The following is a 20,533-nucleotide window of genomic DNA, read 5'->3' as shown; positions in this document are numbered from 1 at the left end:
GGAGGCGCAGGGACAGGTGAGGGGTCCTGGAGGGGTCGTGAGGGGAATTTGGGGAGAGGTCTTGAGGAGGTTTAGGGGGGATTTGGGGAGGGTCTGGGGCGAACTTGAGGGGGTTTTAGCAGGGGGTGCTGGGGGGGCTTTGGAGGGGAATTTGGGGAGGGGTCCTCAGGGGGTATCACAATCTGTCCTCAGGGACGGGTTTCGTGATGGTTCATGGATTTGATGTCAGGGTGCAAAAAGAACTGACCTAGTACCAAGGGGGTTTGCAATGATAATCGAAACAAATGCACCTTTATTGAATGAGCACAGCAAAATGTGATAGAGGGATTAAGGGAGAGAAAAAGATGGGGAAAAAGAGAGATAAAAGAGAGAGAGAGAGAGAGAAAGAGAGAGGGGATAGAGCTCCCAAACGTAGAGACAAAGTCCTTTGGTCCAGTCCAGTCGAGGACCCGCCTGCTGCGTCGGGGAGATCTCGAAGTCTCTCACTAACTCAGAGGTTTTTATTATGATAACTCTATTGGAAATTGCGAGGGGGGGATACAGATACAATAAGGAATAGATGTAACAGGTAGTCCATGCTCTCAGCAGTAAGCGAGAGCCATTGTCTTCTTGGTCCAGCAGTCACAACCTGCAGGCAAACATCTCGCTTTGGTCAGCTTGCCTCCCCCACACACCTGCCCCGGGCTGGGGGTTTCAGTCCCAGTCCTTGGAAGGAGCAGAGGGGCCTTTTCACATGGGGGTTCCATGTCTCAGTCCTTGGTGGAGAGGCTCCTTACATCTCAGTCTGTCTGTCCTGGTGGTTGTAAAACAGGTGAGGGTCTTCTGTGGGGGGACCACCTGAAACTCAGGAGAAGTCCAGCCAGGCCGAGAGGTGGGACAGCTCCCAAGGCTGTTGTTGCACAAAGGGCACGGTGCCCCTTCTTCTTCTCATTGGGCTCAGTGCAGCACACAGCAAACACCACCTGTGAGAACAATGACTTAGCACTGTGCTCTCAGGTCTCAGGCACATGACTTTCTCCTTTGGAGCCAGAGATTTAAGACAGGGGGGGTCTTCTCTTCAGTGGTCCCCCAATGAGAATCATGAGGCAGATGAGGGAAAATTTGGACACACTCTCACACGACCCCATGACTCACAATTGTCTTGAGGGATCTTCATCAGCAGAACTCTGGAGCATCATTGATGAGTCTGAAGAACTCACCGTACATTGGTAGTATAACCTGGAAAAATAGCGATGACAGAGAGAGGAAAAAGAGTGAGAGAAGGAAAAGAAAGGATAGGAGAAGGAGGGGGAAAGGGAAACAATAAACAAACATAATATTGATTATCATAACAATTTTCACAAATGGTTAATTAAAACAATATTACTTTTAAAACAATATTTAAATGATTAAAACCAGTCACAAATAATCAAAAGCAAAAGCAATCAACACATATTAATACAAGCATTAACTTTAAAAAATTATTTTCTAAAACAAATCACTAAAAATCGAACGTAATTTCCACAAAATCATAAATGGAAATCAAGGATTATACCAAAACACATAGGCTTCATTCATAGTTGCCTTGTGTCAAATGTCATGGGGATGTGCACATTGTAGAGGACATCAGCCAAGTTGTGTGCATTAACTGTAGATGTCAATCTTGTCAGCTGTTTCATGCTCCAATTAATAATGAATAGGACTGCTGATAAAATAAAACCAAACAGAATTAGTATCAAAAGGATAACAATGGGATGACACTGTTCAGGACACCCGTGTGTCCTAGGGTGACGTTACGATGCTTGTATCCCCATTCATATGTTCTGTGCCTTTAAGACTGTCTCTGTAGTGTGAAAGTTTTGTTTGGGTTTTTCTTATCAAGGACACGGAGACGGGGCAGTGCATAGTTCTGCTTTCGCCTTTTTGCTTTGCTCTCTCTCTCTCTCTGGCTCTTACTTCTGCTTCACTTCTGCTTGCTTTTGCTCCTGCTCATTAGCTAGTTTAGCTAAACAGTCCAAATTCCTTCCTGGACTGTTTCTCCTTTCCTTTTTTCAACCTTCTCGAACCTGCTCCGGACTGGGACCTGGGAACACCGAGAGTTTGCACCTTGTGGCTGCAGCAGCTGCCCCAGCGCCGGAGGGACTGAGAACAGAGCGACCACCCCTGAGAAAGACTTTCTGAATTTGTCATCTTTTTTAGAGTGGTGTCATCCGGTATTGTTCATTCTGTGTGCTGGGGTGCTGTGCCTGTTAAATAAACAGGTTCTTTCCTCTTCTCTCTGAGGAATCCTTCCCAAACTGGTTGGGGGCAGGGGCCGTGTGGGTTTGCTTTCTGGAGGGGCCCCCTTTGGAGATTCTCTACCAAATTTACCCTAAACCAGGACAAAATTTGGCACCCGACACGTGGGGCTCGAGAGAGAGTGGAAAAACCCTGTTTTGAGTGCATTTTGGTTGCCATTACTCTGTGTTTGTGTAAAGCAGTTAATAGCCATGCTTTTTGAATTCATAATATCTGTTGGGGTGAAGGCTTGCATGCATTTCTGATCCCTAAGGTTTTTTGAGATTTTAATACCTCTATGGTCCCTAGGTTTATTTTCTTATGCAGAAATAGCTTTAGTATTGTCCCTAATATGTAGTTTTTATAGCAGAGGGGCAGTGACCAGAATAGCTATCCTGCTGGGCTTGGTGGTAATGATGTGTAAAAAGTTTATAAACATGCTGGGGTCTGCTCCAGGTATGAATGGTTCATGGCTGTGGTTATGCATCCAATTTGTTAGAGGAGGAGCAGCAGGGGATCAGGCATTTCAGCCTTTGCTTTCCTTCTTCTCCTATGAATCTGGTGCATCACTATTGAAGGATGTTCAGTTTCCCCTGAATGTTAAAGAAACCATCTTTCTGGTATTCAGTCTGGTAACCTTCCTCTATACAGCCTGCTGCTTCTCTAGGATGAGGGCTGAGATTTCTAGACGAGCTGATGAGACCCCTGACTCAGGAGAAAACCCTGGTGTGGAAAATCCTAAGTGCTGTGGGAAATGGGAGGATATGGGCCAAATCCTGAAGGAAGTCTCTGACCCTGTAGTCTGGGATTTTCTCCATGAGCAAATTCAGAACCCAGCTGAGGTGGGGAAATATCTGAAAGAGAAGTACCAGGATGAGCCTAAGGAGAGGAAGGTCATTGCAGTGAGCTGGGCCCTGGCTTGTGCTCATCGCTCACTGCTAGATCCTGTCGGGCAGCAGACAGAGGCAGGGGGGCAGGGAGATAAATCAGCAACTGTCCCGGTGACTCAGGCTGCAGCCAACAGCCCAGGCTCGAAGCCAGCAGCCAAACCAGACAGTGAGCCTAAGCCAGCAGCTAAACCAGAAAATAAGCCTCAACCAATGGCTGTTGCTGCCAGTACTAGAAGTGGGAAATGCACGGACAAGACCAGTTGACCAGTGGATGATGAGGATGATGATGATGAAGGAGAAGGAACCTGAATGCCTCCTGACATAAAATCAGGAGTCAAAGCAGCAGGTGCAAGATCAGATGCAAATATTGAGTCCTTTTCCCTGAAGGACCTTCGTGGCTTACGGAAGGATTACATGTGGGGACAGGGTCTGTTTCTATTGCTGGTGTGACAGGGGGATCACAGGATTTTACTTTGGTGGAAGCTGAGGTGAGCCTGACTGGAAATGAGTGGAAGAAACACCCTATTGTGACTGGCCCAGAAGCCCCATGCATTTTAGGTATAGACTTCCTCCGAAGTGGCTATTTCAAAGACCCAAAGGGACGCAGATGGGCATTTGGAATAGCTGCTGTAGAGACAGAGGGTGTCAAGCAGTTGAACAGCTTGCCTGGACTGTCAGAAAACCCATGTGCAGTAGGACTTCTGAAGGGAGAAGAGCAACAGGTGCCAATTGCCACTTCCATAGTGCATCAACGACAGTATAGAACCACTCGAGATGCTGTGATCCCCATCCAAAAGATGATCCAAGAGCTGGAGAGCCAAGGGTTGGTCAGCAAGACCCACTCACCCTTCAACAGCCCCATTTGGCCTGTGCGAAAATCTGAAGGAGAATGGAGATTGACTGTGGACTATCGTGCATTGAATGAAGTGACTCCACCACTGAGTGCTGCCGTGCCAGACATATTAGAGCTCCAGTATGAGCTGGAGTCCAAGGCAGCAAAGTGCTTTGCCACTACAGATACTGCCAATGCATTTTTCTCCATTCCTCTGGCAGCAGAATGCAGGCCTCAGTTTGCCTTCACATGGAGGGGAGTGCAGTACACCTGGAACCGACTGCCCCAGGGGTGGAAGCACAGCCCCACCGTCTGCCATGGACTGATCCAGGCTGCACTAGAAAGGGGTGAGGCTCCAGAACATCTGCAGTATATTGATGACATCATTGTGTGAGGGGAACACAGCTGCGGAAGTGTTTGAGAAAGGGAAGGAAATCATCCTAATCCTCCTGGGAGCTGGTTTTGCCATTAAAAAGTCAAGGTAAAGGGACCAGCTTGTGAGATTCAGTTCTTGGCAGTGAAGTGGCAAGATGGACTGTAGTAAACCCCATACATTTAGCAAAAGCACCATGGAGAATCTAACAAAAGGAATGCTGACACAGCAGCAACGAAGCTTCCTGACTCCATGGACATCTGCCCTATAAACTGTCTCTATGACCATGTGAGGCAATGCCATGGTAGCCTTTACCTATCGGTCATTTTATGGTCCCCCTAATCCCTTGCCATTGGTCAAGTCTGGATACTTGCCAAGCCTATAAAAGTAGCATGCTGTACCCTACTGGCTCAGAAGAAGAAGAGCTGAGACCCTTCACGGACCCTCAAATAAAGCCTTCTCTGTGGAACAGCTTCTGCCTTCTCCTTCTCCTCTCTCTGTCTGCTGCTGCCTCAAGCCCGGGGCTCCACTACCCAGCAAGCAAAGAGCTGAGGTCCTAAGAGCTGCTAATCACTATAGAGCTGAACATCACCAGGCTTGCTAGAAAGGTAGCCCCGCGGCATTGGCCTGAGCTGGCTTCGGGACCCGGTCCCTGTCGAAGGAAGGGGACCAGGACACCAGTTGGTTCATCACAGGCCTTTCAGGTCCGGTTTGGTCCCGGTCCCACAGGTCTTTCTGGTCCAGTTTATTGAAGAAAGTATCAAACACTTATATAGCAAATAATAAGCTTATGAATATTCTGTAAGCCAAACAATCTATTGGTTAAACTATACCATTAACTCATCCTCATTCCTTAGGGGTTACATCTCTTTCTCATGTCTCTTTCACTGTTTGTTATTATACTACAGCTAAGCCTCAAGGACATGCTATCAACACAGGTGCAGGACTTGGAATTAGCCATGGTTTTGTACTTTTCCATTTTCTAGCAGCTAAATTCCAACAGGTCCCTCCTCAGGGACTGAGATCCTGAGCACCAAGGCTCTGCTTCATGATAAGGCTGATCGGAGGCCTTATTAATGGACGGCATCAGATTCCTACAGACGTAATCAACAAGATCACAGTGATGTCTCCACCCGCCAATAAGAAAGAAACACAAGCTTTCCTAGGTGCCATAGGCTTTTGGAGGATGCACATTCCTGAGTACAGTCAGATCGTGAGCCCTCTTTACCTGGTCACCTGCAGGAAGAACGAGTTCCGCTGGGGCCCTGAGCAGCAACAAGCCTTTGCCCAGATCAAGCAGGAGATTGCTCATGCAGTTGCCCTTGGCCCAGTCACGACAGGACCAGAGGTGAAGAACGTGCTCTATTCTGCAGCCGGGAACCATGGCTTGTCCTGGAGCCTTTGGCAGAAGGTGCCTGGGGAGACTCGAGGCCGACCACTGGGATTTTGGAGTCGAAGCTACAGAGGGTGAGAAGCCAACTACACTCCCACAGAGAAGGAAATCTTGGCTGCCTGTGAAGGAGTCCAGGCTGCCTCAGAGGTGATTGGCACGGAAGCACAACTCCTCCTGGCACCCCGACTACCGGTGCTGGGGTGGATGTTCAAAGGCAAGGTTCCCACTCCCCACCACACCACTGACGCTACATGGAGTAAATGGATTGCTCTTATCCCACAGTGCGCCCGTATTGGAAACCTGAATTGCCCTGGGATTTTGGAGATAATTACAAACTGGCCAGAAGGTGAGAACTTTGGTCTTACTGATGAAGAGCAACAAGAACCAGTGACACGTGCTGAAGAGGCTCCTCCCTATAACCAACTGCCCCCAGAGGAAACGCGCTACGCTCTTTTCACTGACAGTTCCTGTCGCATCGTAGGGATGGATCAGAAGTGGAAAGCAGCCGTATGGAGCCCCACACGACAGGTGGCAGAGGCTGCTGAAGGAGAAGGTGGATCAAGCCAACTTACAGAACTCAAAGCTGTTCAGCTGGCCCTGGACAATGCTAAGGGAGAGAAATGGCCAAAGCTCTACCTCTGCACTGATTCATGGATGGTAGCCAATGCTCTGTGGGGATGGCTGGAGAAGTAGAAAAAGGCCAACTGGCAGTGTAGGTGTCATGGTTTGATGCTGGCACAATGCCAGTGTCCCCATGAAAATATATGCTCCCTGGTGTCTGCTGTGAGATGTGATCAGGAATAAGCAAAGCAGGCCCTCTGCTTAGAAATGAAGAAAAGAAACCTTTATTAACTAAACTACAACTCTAAGTAACAAGAAACACACAGGGAAAATGAAAACTTTCCAAAAACAAAAACATTTCCTCCCCCTCCCACCAAATTTCCAATACATCTATTCCCGAAATCACGAACTCTCGGTCCATCACCACCCTTTAGGTAATCAATTCTCAGTTCATCAAGAGGGGAGGAGTCCTTCTTGTGCCATAGGCTTCCCCAGGAAACACCGCTGAAACCTCGTGTGTTTCCACGTCACTCGTGGCACCGCCTGGAGAACATCTGCCATCGTGACCTCTTCCTTCCATGTCCAGTGCTCTCACCACTGCACATGGACCAGAGCTGCTTCTAGGGTTGTCCTTTTAAGGATCCTTTGTCCCGTTCCAAAAAGGGCACAGTCTCACCTTTGGGACACCTATGCCCCCAAAATTCACCCCCTGGGGACGAGGGGTACCAACACTGAACCCTCTTGGCTCTGAGCCATTGCCTCCCCCTGGATGCAGTCTCTGTGTCACAGGAAACATTGTTCTGTCCATGGCCATACAGGAAAAGTCCAGCTAAGGCCACTCCATCATCTCTTCCCACCTAAGATTCTTCTCTACTCTCCTGACATCTTTCACTTGCCCAGACCTTCACACTTGCACATTTCCTTCTTCCATTTCATCTCTTATCTCTCTTCTAGGAAAGCTTAATGTTCTGCAAAGTTTTCCTTGTCCGAAAAAGGGTTAAAAGCTCGGGCTCTGCCCATCCAAAGCTCCCACAGCTGCATCCCGCCGCCCTTCTCCGCCAGCCGGGCTGTGCTGCCAGCACAGGATATCAAATTTCACGGTGGCACAGGCGCTCTGTCTCTCTCTCTCTCCTGCGGGGGAGGTGTGGCTGCCGATGGCTCTCATTGTTCTTCCACCCTTCCATCCTCGGGCCAGGCCTACCTCACCCAGCCCCAAACCAGCCAGGAGCTGGGCAGGGGAGGCCCGACCTGCTTCCCTCGCTGGAACCCAAGGGAGCTTCCCCTGGGAGTGCTCTGCTTTTTAACCCCTGAGTTCTCAGAGGCGTATCCAATGTCCCCAGCGGCCAAACCAGGGGCCAGTATTCAAATGTGAGCACCTACTGGCCTGACCACTTCATATCCCAGAAAACTAACTTCCTCTCAAACCACGACATCTATATAATCTCAGTCCAGTTTATCCCAGGCTGTAGGAACCCAGTCCATTTGATCCCAATCCATATTTGATCCCAGTCCATATTTGATCCTTGTCCATAGCTTATCCTAGTCCACGTTTGATCCCAGTCCATAAAATCTGTCATATTTGATCCAGGCCATATTTGATCCCAGTCCAAAGTTAATCTCAGTCCAAAGTTGATCCCAGCCCTGATTTGATCCCCGTCCAGTTTATCCCAGTCCAGAGTTGATTTTAGTCCATATTTGATCCCAGTCCATTTTTTATCCAAATTCATATTTGATCCCAGTCTATATAAGCTCAGTCCAGTTTATCTAACACTGTAGGATTCCAATCAATAGTTGACTCCAGTCCGTATTTGATCCCAGTCCATATTTGATCCCAGTCCATATTTGATCCCAGTCCCTATTTGATCCCAGTCCATGTTTGATCCCAGTCTGTATTGCCCTGCACACATTTCAAAGGTCTGCAATTCCAGCTTCCAGCCAGGAAAAGATGTTCCTACCCTTGAAGGGAAATGGAGCAAAATCCTACAGAGACATTTCCCTGCCAGCCTTCAGGACTTCAGCTCCAGGGACGGGGAATTGAAATAATAATTGGGAAATAAAATCATAAATAATCAGGGGAGGGTCTGTGGGGACAGAGGGGTCATCTAAATCAGGGCAGGGGTCAATTAAATCAAGGCAGGGGACAGCTAAATCAGGGCAGGGGTCAATTAAATCAGGGGAAGGGGAATTAAAACAGGGAAAGGTCAACTAAATCAGGGGAGGGTCTATGGTTGCAGGGGTCAATTAAATCAGGGGAGGGGTCAATTAAATCAGGGGAGGGTCTTTGGTGGTCACTGGGGCAATAAATTAGGGGAGGGTATTGGGTGGTCCCTGAGGCAATTAAATATAGGGAGGGTCTCTGGTGGTGCCTGGGTCAATTAAATCAGGGGAGGGTCTCTGGTGGTCCGTGGGTCCAGGGAGACACTGAGAGAGAAACAGAGCAGGCAAAGAGAGGCAGCAGAGAAAAGGGGACACCAAGACAATGAGCTGAGAAGGAGGCACTCTGCAAACAGAACTGCAACAGACTGAACATGGACGGGAGAGAAATCAGTAAAGTCTCTGAGTTTTATTTGCTGTCAAATACATCCCACACACCCAGCCCCACACAATCTCCATCCCACCACTCTAATTGAGATCCCACGACTCTAAATCACCTCCCACCTCATCTGAGCCTGGTGGCTGCGGAATCAAGAGAGTTTGGCATGGGATTCAGTTTTTTGAGGTGGGTTTGAGCCATTTTGGGGTAAGATTGAGCTGTTTTCACTGGGATTTGAGTGGTTTGGAGGTGACAGATCCATCCCTCTTGGCTATTGCAGTGCAAAGAGATGGAGAATAGAAAAAAATTAAGGTGAAATTAAAAGTAGAAGCAGCCAGGTGTGTTCCCAACATGGATCACAGGGAATGTGAGTGACCAGGGCTGTGCCCAAAGTGCCTCCTCCAGTGGGGGATGGAGCTGGAGCAGCGCACGAAGCTCTGCCCGCACTCGGAGCACTCGCAGGGCTTCCCTTAGTGGTGCCTCTGTTTGTGTTTGCTCAAGTTAGAGCTCTGTGAGAAGCTCTTCCCACACTGGGGACACTCGTAGGGCCTCTCCCCAGTGTGGATGCGCCGGTGCTTGACGAGGGTGGAGTTGTCCTTGAATCCCTTCCTGCAGTCGGGGCAGCGGAAGGGCCTCTCTTTTCTGTGAATCCAATAGTGCTGGAGGAGACAGGAGCTGTTCTGAAACCTCTTCCTGCATTTATCACACTCATAGGGCCTCTCCCCTGTGTGGATGCGCCGGTGTGTGACAAGGGTGGAGCTGTGCTTGAATCCCTTCCCACAGTCGGGGCATTGGAAGGGCCTCTCCTCTCTGTGACTCAGATAGTGCAGGAGGAGATGGGAGCTGGTATTAAAACTCTTCCCACACTTGGAACACTCGTAGGGCCTCTCCCCACTGTGGGTCCTCTGGTGGCTGATCATGTTGGAGATCTGGCTGAAGCACATCCCACACTTGGAACACTTGTACGGCCTCTCCCCAGTGTGGGTCCTCTGGTGCACGATCAGGTCGCATTTCCGCCTGAAGCTCTTCCCACACTCCCCACACGTGTGGGGCTCCTCCCCATCATGGAGCTGCTCATGGAGCACCAGCTCCGAGCTCTGGCTCCGTCTCCGGCCGCCTTACCGGCCCAGGCTGGCTCTTTCCCCCTCAGATCCCCGCCGGCTGCGTTTGCAGCCCCTCCTCGTGCGGCATCTCCAGGGCTTTTCCTCCCCGTTGGCTTCCTGTGCCGTGGAGCCGCTCAAAACGGCCTCTTCCACCAGGTTCTGCCGCGGGCATTTCTCCTCCCTGCTCTCCAAGCTCAGCTCCTGCTCTGGGGAAGGAAGGACAAGGACAGGATGGGATTTGCCTCCGTGCCACAGGCAAGGGCAAGGAGATCCCCCAGGGCTGAGCTGCAGCCGGGGCCCTGCTGGGCTGGGAGATGGAGCAGCACAGAGGGGAAAGGGGCACTGACTTCCTCCTCACCTGCCTCAGTGTCCCGGGGCATCTTCCTCTTCCTCACAGCTTCCTAGGCCTTGGCAATGGGAAATCCTGGTTTGGGGAATACAAGGGATGAGAGCGTTTGTAGGAGCATCAGGGGGGAGGACGGTCGGGACGGACGGAGACGAGAGAGCTCTGCAGCCAGGGCGTGGAACTTGCGGTTTATTGCAAAGGGCCTGGGTGCAGGGCCCTGCCTGGAGCTGCCAGGCACAGCTCGGAGCAAGCCCAAGAGAAGAGAGGGGTAGAGAGGCTGAGAGGGTAAGAGAGTAAGAGGAGAAGAGCGTAAGAGAGTAAGGGTCCCGTTACAATACAACAGATCTTCTTCTGTGTTAAATATTCTATTTCTCACTAACCAATCTAGTACAAGATACAAATCCTATAGCATTTACATACAGCCTGTAAAAATCATTACATCACTATACTGTGCTACACTTTAAACCCTAAAAACTCTTCTTTGGACCCCTTCTGCTGAGCCAGTAGGGTCTGCTCTGACCCTTGGATCTGCCTGCAAGCAGAGGGAATTGTTTCATCAAAAGGGGATTACCTTCAGTTGGGCCACACCATTGTTTTCCAGTTGTTCACTAACTAAGGTATCTCAGATCTTGCTTTCATTTCAATCTTCCTTATAGTTTTTATTTTCACAAAATCTTTTGCCAGACAATCATATTTAGAAGGCTTTCCTGTTTCATCGTCCCCAAAACCCACTGAGTTTGAAGGTCCCTCTGCCCAAGTCCATCTCTACAAGTCACTTGTGGAGAGCCTGGTTCAAGCATGGCTTAAAGAAAGAGGCCATGAAGGTACTCAGCTGAGGGAAAGATAGAAGCCTGCTGTAAAGCAGCCTTTCCCAGGCTTGATTCTGTAAATAATTAAGGTTCTCAGCCACCTTTTATATAAACAACAAGATTCTCAGACCGTTCTGTCCTTGGCTGCTACTGGGAACAGACAGCCAGTCTGGGAACAGATATGAAGGTTTTGAGAACCTTTCATATCATGGTGGGAACACTGATCTTGATTTCAGTAAACTAACTTCAGGTATTGTAAACAAAAGGAGGAGCTGAAGATTTCTCTACAGCCTATCAGGAGCTCAGATTTTGCAATATGCATGAAGTGAATTAACACTGTTATAAAAAGTGCCTGATTGATGAATAAAGTGGAGTCGATGCTGAACAATGACAGTTGGGTCTCCCCCTCTATCTTCAATAGTCACTGGCCATCAGGGCTCCACAAAAACCTCCCAAACACCCAGATTCAGCCCTGAAAAAGCCTCCCAGGAGTTCCCCGTCCCTGTTCCCTCCCCTCTGGTGTGTGGAGGTTCCCCCCTGTCCCAGCTGCTGGGGTCACGCTTGGATTGGGGTCCCCCTTCTCCTCGGTGCCCGCCCTGCCCAGGCTGCTGGCAGTCCCAGCAATGCCAAAAGCTCCCCCCGCTTCGCTCTCCCCATTTCGGGATGCCGGGGCTGTTTGGGCTCCCAGGCTCCCTTCTCACCTCATTCCCTGCTCTGGGCTGTGAATGAGACGAGGGCTGGTTGTCCCAGACCTGCCAAGTGAGTGCTGGAGTCTCCCACACTGCGTTTCCAACTTTCCTCGAGGGAAGCAGCCAGTAAAGAGACACAGCGAGTGAGAAGAGGAGTGAGAGAATCCCCCGGGGTAACTGGGACTGGGTCTCAGAGAGGGGCTGGACCCCTCAGAGCAAGGGAGCAGAGGAGTTTCCGAGCCCAATCCACTAGGAAATGGGACAAAAGGGGCTCCTAAAAGTTCTGTTGGTTTGAGGGATAAGGGAGCCCAAGAGCATCCAGAATTAAAACCTGCTGCGTTGAGGAATTAACATTCCAAGAGCATCCACGGTTGAGCAAAATTCTGCCGGATTGAGGATATGCTCAAGAGCATCTGGGGTTGGGCAGCACAGCTGGGTTGAGGGATATCCAAGAGCACCAGGACTGGCCAGAAACACCAAAACTTGTAATAGGTGATGTGATAGTGTAGTATATGGTAGAGATAATTCATGCTACTAATGTATAAAATATTGTAAAATCCACATTAAGTCTCTTGACCATCCTGGCCAGGAGCAGTGTCTTATTAATATACATCTAGTTCCTGGACTTGGTTGAGATAAACATCGGGGTTTTTAATGAAAGAACAGAAGCTTCCAGGGTGATAATCACTGGCTTCCCCGGGTCACCAGGTCCACCCAAGAGTGATTAACGCCTCGACATTACAGCTACCACAATGATCCACAGCCCCACCCTGCTGCATGTGAATGCTGACTTCCCCGGAGTCTACTGACAACATCAGACACCTGGACTGAGTCTTTGTCCACCTCTGCACAGGTAAAGCCAAGGTTATGCTTGGGAAATGACACAAAAGAACATTCGGTCATCTCTGCCTCGAGCAGAATAAACTGTAAAAGAACTCGCTGCGTCAGGCAGCATTTGTGAACACGGGGAGACTCTGACATTCGCAGGTCAGATCCGTGTTCACCCAGCACCGAACCCGGGCTCGACGCTGACCCTTGGCTGTGGTAGTGTAGATGACCGAACTTCTGTCTTGCAGGAAAATTAATAAATCTTTGCTGAATTTTCCTATAAGTTTGGCTCTCGATTTGATCATTCACCTTATGTTGTCTTGTTGTGTGTGAGAGTGAGTCACACACAAAATCAGCCTCAGCTTCCCGGGTGGTTGGGAAGGGGGGCTGTGGAAAGAGGAGTGTGTGACCCACAAATAAGCCATTGTTCTCCTGGGCTTGTGGGGGCTGTGGCATAAGGTACAGGTGACCTGCAAACGGGCCATTGTCCCCAGGGCCAGGGTGTGTGAGGGGGCCGTGGCTAAAGAGTGTGAGTGACACACAAATCAGCCTCACGGGGAACGGCACCGGAGGCAGCAGAGTCAGAGCCCTCCCAGGAGGCCCAGAGATACTGAGACCCAGAGGCCACCCCAAGGCCAGGGGGGGCCACAGGGACCCGCGATTCTCTGTCAACAGGGATCCACTCTGTGTCCTGAGGGTGGGAAAGAATGTGTGGAAGTGAATGACAACTAAGAGTGAATGTAGATGAATGAAAGTATAGGTAATGTGGATTGAACATTTTAGGCCTTACCATATGTCCTTGGAGGGAGGTGTATTGTACTGAAAGTGTGAGAAAAAAGTTTTTTATTTTTGTGTGTGTAGTTGAAAGAAAAGCGGTATTTAGGTTGTTAGTGAATGTGAAAAACAGAGGCAGAAGATGAATAGATAAGATCTTGAAAAATGAGACAGAAAACCAGTAAGTTGGATACAGGGAAAAAAAAGAAACAAACGAGTCCTTTGGGAGTTATGTTAGCTAACAGAGATACACCTCCTTGCAAAAGGAGAAAATACAGGGTATGTAGTAGTCGATGGGAAAAACACGCAAACTATGGAAAAAGGGAAATTAACCTTAAACTAGTAAGCTCAAACTTGTGAATTATATACTTTAAAAAGAGCACTAGAATATTTAACACAAAATAAAGGAACTATATATACTGATTCAAGGTATGCCTTTAGAGTAGTATATACCTGTAAAAAATTTGGAAAGGAAAAAGATTACTAATTCAAGAAGAAAAGGACTAGTACATGAGGAACTTACTTTAGAGGTTTTAGAGGCATTACAATTACCTAAAAGAGATAGCTATAGTACATATTAGGGAACTCCAAAAGGGAAAGACGCCAGAAAGAGGAGGAAAAGTATTTGGCAGATCACAAAGGTAAGGATGCAGCAGAAAATGGAGCTGAAAGAGTTATGTTAATATTAAGTCAAAACGAGGAAAAACTGGAAATTCCAAAGTTTAGGGAACCTGAGAAAAAAGAATTAAACAAGACAGGAAGTGAACAAGGTAAATCAGGGAAATGGAAAATTCTTGATGGAAGACAATTACCTAATAAAATGTACTTCTAGGAAAATATTAGAAGACAGGCATCAGAAAACCCACTGGGGTACTCAAGCTCTGTGTGATCATTTTTTAAGGAACTATGGGTGCACTGGCATTTTTGGATTAAGGATGTATCCGTAATTTGCCAAAGGATAAATAAAAAAGGTGACGAGAAAAACAACATTAGGAGAACGTGACTTAGCTGGTCGGCCATTTCAATGTATCCAAGCAGAAGTTTGGATTTGTTAGGTTCTGTGTTTATTTGTAAAAAAACCCCATTTAATCTAGAAGAAAGAGACTATGCCATATGTTAGACAGGAGATTTTAGGAGAATAAAAATCTTTAAAGTATCAGAATGCCCTGAGAAAAAACAAGAAAAGAAAAAGGGGAAATTAAAGGGAGGGGAACAGGAGGAAAAATCAGAAAGACAGTGGGATCCTCTGCAGCTCTTGCCCCCTCCGTTCGCGGCCCAGGCGCCTGTCCCGGGTCCCGGCTCGCTGCCCGCCTCAGCTCCGCCTGCCCCGCTTTCCATCCCAGGTGCGGCCTCACTGCCCAGGGCAGCTCCACCTGCCCCGGCGCTCTCGCTCAATTTGTGTGCCCTGCTCCCACTGCCTGGCCCGCGGCCGCTCTGCCGCCCATGCTGGGCAAGATGGGGGTTGCTCTGTCCTGCCGCCTGCTCCGAGCTCACCGCGCCCACCGCACCCAGGGGGGGTCCCAGCCATCCCATCCCCGCCTGCCCTGCCCGTGCCACCTGCGCTGGGCACCGCCGCTGCTGCCGGGCTCTCCCACCTGCCTTTGCTCTGCTGGGAGCTGCCGGATCAGCCGCCATCAGCCATCTGGGGGCTACCCACGCTCCGCCTCGGGCTCCACGGGAAGATCCCCCTCTGCCGATTCCGGCAGCAGACCCTGCCCACACTCCCACCGAGCCTCGGCGGGATATCGTCCCCTGACCCCGTCCTGCTCTGAGTTACGTCCCCTTGGTAACCACAGCTCCGGCTGTTCAGGGAAACTCTCTCTCTCTCTCTACAGGAAGCAGCTAATCGAAACACTAGGAGCTCAGGTAAAAGGCAGCCCTCTCCAAATTCTTTCCCAAAACACGGGAGAAAGGCTATAGAAGGTAAAAAAGTGAAACAGTTGGATGAAGGGATTGGTCTATTCCCGTTCAGAGAGGTTCCCATAGGAGGGATGCGCTGCCCCGCCCCGCGGGAGCCACCAGCGCCCCTGCCGGCCGTACCCGGAACTGCACCCAAGGGGAAAGCGCCGCAGCCCAAAGGCCGGGACTGGGTCCGGCCTCTGTTTGCTGTCAGTGCCGCAGCTGTTGCTGTTTGTTTGCTTTATTATACACACTAGTAAAAAACTGGTATTCCTATTCCCATATCTTTGCATAACAGCCCCTTGATTTCACTAGTCCAAAAATTAACAGGGAGGGGGTTTGCATTCTCCATTCCAAGAGAGGCTATTTCTGCCTTCCCAAGCAGACACCTCTTTTGTAAAGCAAGACAAGCACCCACAGGCACTGAGGGGGCTGCAGGAGGGGCACAAGAAGGCCCTGCAGCATTTGGGCACAAAGGCACAGCAGGGGAGTGCAAGAAGGGAGCAGCAAAAGGCCAACCTGAAGGCAAAGGCCAGGGCACAGTTCCTACAGCCCCTGAGGGATCAACCCCAGGGCCCAAGGGGACCCCAGCACCCAGGGCACGGGCTCGGCCACAAGCACCTGGCAGAGGCATTGCCCTCCTCGGCAGGGGAGAGCCCACCCAAACAGCCCCTGGCAAGGAACCAGGGCTCCAGCTGCAGGGCACAGGGACACTGCAAGCACAGACAGCAGCACCCTCAGCACCAGCAAGTCCACCCCTTGATGGACATGGATTGCCAGGGCTGTCACAGCTCCCATCACACCAGGGACCCTCCACACTGGAGCCCTTGAGAACATTCAGGGTGGGTCTGCATTGAGAGGAGGCATTTCCTGATGGACACAGGGGCCTCTCAATAAACTTTGAATCTTAGACCTAATGGGGAAAAATGCCAAAAATGTCTCTGAATATTCATGGGATTAGTGGGAAACATGTACGGTTTTACTCAACCACTATTAGAAGATCTGGGAGATGGATTTGAAATGCATGAATTTTTAGTTGCTCCTGATTGCTATAATGATTTACTGGGAAGGGATTTGATCACTAAATTCAGAACACACATTAATATTATAAAAGTTGATACAGAGGCCAGTTGTGTTCTACCTCTGTGTCAAATGTCTGGCGAGGCCTATGCTGAGGTGAACCCAGAAGTGTGGGCAGCTCCAGGCAAAGAGGGAAAATTAGATATGGAGTCTCTCTGAAGCAACCAGGACAAGTGTTGTCTAAAAGCAGCACCCTGTTCCAGGGGAGGGAAGGAAGGGCAATCAGACACAGCGCAGGTCACCGCCCCATGCTCAGCTCAACCCGCGCAGTTTTGGGTGCCTGTGAGAGCCTGGCACTGAAATGCCCTGAGCAGGAAGGCTTCAACATCTTCTGCTGATACCATGGCACCTAACAGGGGGGCAAAAGCAATTCTCACTGCTTCAGCAACCACTGGAGCAGATATCAAGGCATATTCTCCCACAGCAAGCTGGGCTGGCACAAAGCCTGCCCTGGCACTTTGCTGCTGCCAACACCCAGCCAGGACATCGGCTCCTGCCCAAGGAGTGCAAAGCAGCACCACTGGTGGCCAAGGGGCCCATGCCAAGTGTCCCTGAGGCCAGAAACAGCCGCCAGCACAGCTCAACACGGGGGACCCCTCAGCCTGGCCTCAAGGGCTCTGAAGCCTGGGAAATTTGCACTTCCCACCTGCAGCAGGAGGATGGGAGGCTGCCCCTGAGCCTGCCCTGAAGGCAACGCAGCAGCAGCCAGGGCTCCACAGCGGGCCAAGCCCCTGCGCCTGCCCACAGATCCTCGGCTGGAATCCTCTGCAATCCTGGCCACCCTCCTCTGCCATCTCCAGCCACTGGGGCCAAGCCTTGCTGCCACTGCTGCAGCTTCAGCGCTGCCTGGGCCTGCACTGCCACAGCTGCTGGGGAACACCAGGGCACAATTCCACTCTGGGGCTCACTGACATCCACACTCTGGGCTGCCTGCCATTGCACTGCTGCCAAATGTACCGAGTTTGGTTCATCTAAATCTTCTATCTTGGTTTGTCTTTGCCTTGGGGAAAGGAATTTCAAAAGGTTTTATTTACGGGGTGTTACATCTCTCAATGGAGATGAGTGTTAACATCCCAACAAACTGGGAACAGCACACAAGACACCCACAGAGATAACGACCAGCAACAAAACATCAACACTGCCCAGCAGCAAACAGCAACCAACAGCTACCCCAGACACTGCCCGGGCAGAGCTGGAGACACCTGGGCTGGAAAAGGCTGAGAAGGAAATCCAGGAGTGTGGAGACCAAATTCACATCAGAGGGGAAGAAATCCGGGTCCAACCGGAAACTAAATACTAAAAACTTACACAACTTGGAAGCAAGGAACATTAAAGCAGTGGATTTAGATTGGTTCAGACTACATAAAATATAGGAAAATCTAGTAAAACTCACACGGCATGGAATGATTTTCTCTGCACAGCCGGGCTATTTGTGAAAGAAATTATTTCTGTTGCACATCCAGGCTAGAACCAAGTAATGCCTTGACTCTCAAACACTCAAGAGATTCTTGGAGAGTTTTTGTTTTCCCTGCAGTTTCATAGACAAAATTACAAGATGAGAAAAATTTTTCATTATATTCCCACTCAATGTTGTCAGGTAGGTTTGGGACAGAAGTAAGTGTGAGAATCAAGTTTTGGTCTGGGTGTTTCCATGTCTGCCTTTATGCTGCATTTTGCAAAACTGAAGAGTTTTAAAAGAGTTTAAAAGAGTTTAAAAGTAACACTTTCAACTCAGAAATAGTTAATACGTTTTTTTTAAAAAGCAGATTCTGGGGGGCACATGTGACTCACCAGATGGCTGCCCTGGAAGAGAAGCTTCATTCCAGGCAGCCTGCAGAGGAGCTTTAGAAATGCAAATGAACACTGCTGGGCAAAGTGTGGACAATGCACCTGGGTCTCTTGCCTGGGGCAGGAATTGGGCTGATTCCCTCTGCCCCTCACCCCAAGCTCTGCCTGCTGGCACTGATGGAATTTGCACAGCTCAAGGCAGAGCCCAGGGGGAGGATATCTGACCCTGCAACACAAACGGGTGAAGCTGCAAAGGGAAACAGCAAATGGACAATGTTGGGAAAACTTCACTATAAATAATTGGGGGGGAATCATTCCTCTGCCCACTCCAACATGTGCTGGCACTGTCTGTGTTATATTGGTTGTATTAGAGGACTGGGGATTTTTTGCTACCAAAAATTCAGGGAAATCAGTTGTGATTACAACTATTTGCTGATTTAATTAGAGCAAAGCAGTCAATTGATGCAGCCCTGGCTGGAGAGAGCAGTGAAAAATGAGGTAAAGATGAACGGCCAGCAGAACAAATCCTACAACACCATGGACCAGCCCCTGGAAACCCAAACCAATTCATATCAGGAGCCACAGAACCCATTTCTCATTTCAACGGCATCCTTAGATTACAAGCTGTCCTCGCAATAATAACCAACCAGACAGCTCCAGCTCCTGACCTTCCTGCCGACCAATCCACTGAAATGAGGAACACAACACCTAACCATGGGATGGGATCAGATCATTTGTTAGCAGAAAAAAGAGGAATTTGTGGAAAATTAAATGACTCAAACTGCTGTTGGCAAATACATGACAAAGGAAAAGTGGTGAAACAGATAACAAAGGAAACAAAAAAGCAGCATATGTATTAGTCCAAACGTGGAAAGGATGGGAATGGGACACGGTTTTGTGGCTCCCTGGCAGACCATGGGTTAAACGAATGCTGTTACTCTTCTGATGTGCTACAGCAACTCTCATCTTTTTACCATGCTCCACACCTTGAAAGTGCAGCTCATTCAGCAGCTGAGTGAGGGGATGCAGGTGACAGTCAGGCCTCCTGATCCAGAAACGGCTACAGAAGGACAGGGAATGAGGGCACTGAGAATACTCCCAAAACCAAGGAAGGCTCAGTAAGGAAAAAAGAGAAAAATATCTGAAAATGAAAAGAAAATAAAATTAAAAAGAAAAATCATTCACTGAGTGAATCTGCCTGGAGATTGGGTCAGGGACTCATAGATAAGGAAGGGAGAAACCATCAGTTTCAACAAATGTTGCTATTTAACAGGGACTGCTGCTCCCAGAAAGTCGCACTAAAATTCCTAAACTTCAGGAATTTTGTTCTTCAGGAGAAGAACAAAGACTTAACAGAGCCATGAAAATCAACTGTTATACGAAAGTGGGGGTGCACATTAACGAGGACATGCAGTTGGCGGATGGGGAGGTCTGAACCTTCCAAGCACCTCAGCCAGTGAGCAAAGGGAGAGGGAGATGAGGCCCGGAAAATGAGGATAAAAAGGAGGCTGCGAACTACAACAATGGCAGAGAGCGCACGGCAAGTGCCCCACGGCCTCTCTCTCTGCCCAGCAATAAAGTCACTTTTACAGGACTCCTCTGTCTCCTCTGGGCACACAAACCTCCGGCCACGGCAATTTCCCCGCACAGCCCCGGGCACGGGGCAGCCCCCTCTGTCCCAGCCACAGCAACCGGGCCGAGCCAGCGCTGCTCCGGCAGCGGCTCCTGCCGAGGCAGCGGCCGCAAGGAGACCGCGGGCAGCCGCTCCCGCAGCGCCCTCACGCCAGCGGCAACACGGGCCGGACACGGCACAACCAACCCGCCCGAGCCCCCTGCCGCCCCTGAGGCCCGCAGCCAGCCCCGAGCCCCCGCACAACCCAGCGCGTCTCCCACCTGCGCTGCGGCCGCCTCCGAGCTCCGCCGCCGCCTCACCGCGTTCAGGCCGCTGCCGCCGCCCACGGGACCGCACACAAGACAACGACGCCGCTGCCCAGCCTCGGCCGCCCTCAGCCCGCCACAGGGGCCCTGCTCCGCCCCGCTCCCACCAATCAGCGCGCCACAACCACGACTGACGGCACCATCGCCCAATCCCAGCCAGGGGCGGGCTCTGCACACGGCACAGCCCCGCCCCGCGCTCTCAGGGCTGCGTGAGGGCAGAGCTGGAGCTGAGGGACAGCTCCAGAACGGGCCCGGGCCCGAGGGGGATAGAGGTGAAAACAAACAAACTTCTCCGCACCTCCCGGCACGGCTTTCCCGGCCCTGCGGCTTCGGTGGCTCCGGCTCAGCTGGAAGCCCTAAGTTTTCCTACCCCTATTTAGGGGTAGAAAAGAGATGCAGCAGTGCATCTCTTTGTTTTACCGCAAGAAAAGGAAAACTGCT

The 20,533-nt window shown here is 50.2% G+C and overlaps 1 protein-coding gene and 1 long non-coding RNA gene across 2 annotated transcripts in view; one reads left to right on the top strand and one right to left on the bottom strand.

The window, feature by feature from the left end:
* The window catches only part of LOC102061417 (uncharacterized), a 236,416-nt gene that overhangs the window by 11,124 nt on the left and 204,759 nt on the right, over nucleotides 1-20,533 (top strand). The window lies entirely within an intron of this gene.
* LOC141725911 (uncharacterized) lies at nucleotides 9,047-19,129 on the bottom strand. The gene is made up of 3 exons (XR_012577471.1): nucleotides 14,983-19,129; nucleotides 10,300-10,365; nucleotides 9,047-10,147 (listed from the first exon to the last, which is right to left on the bottom strand). It is a non-coding gene; the product is annotated as an uncharacterized LOC141725911 (long non-coding RNA).

The sequence above is a fragment of the Zonotrichia albicollis genome, chromosome 31 (assembly GCF_047830755.1).
Source record: "Zonotrichia albicollis isolate bZonAlb1 chromosome 31, bZonAlb1.hap1, whole genome shotgun sequence".
NCBI classification, from domain to species: Eukaryota; Metazoa; Chordata; class Aves; order Passeriformes; family Passerellidae; genus Zonotrichia; species Zonotrichia albicollis.
This window is presented reverse-complemented; position numbering and strand designations above follow the sequence as displayed.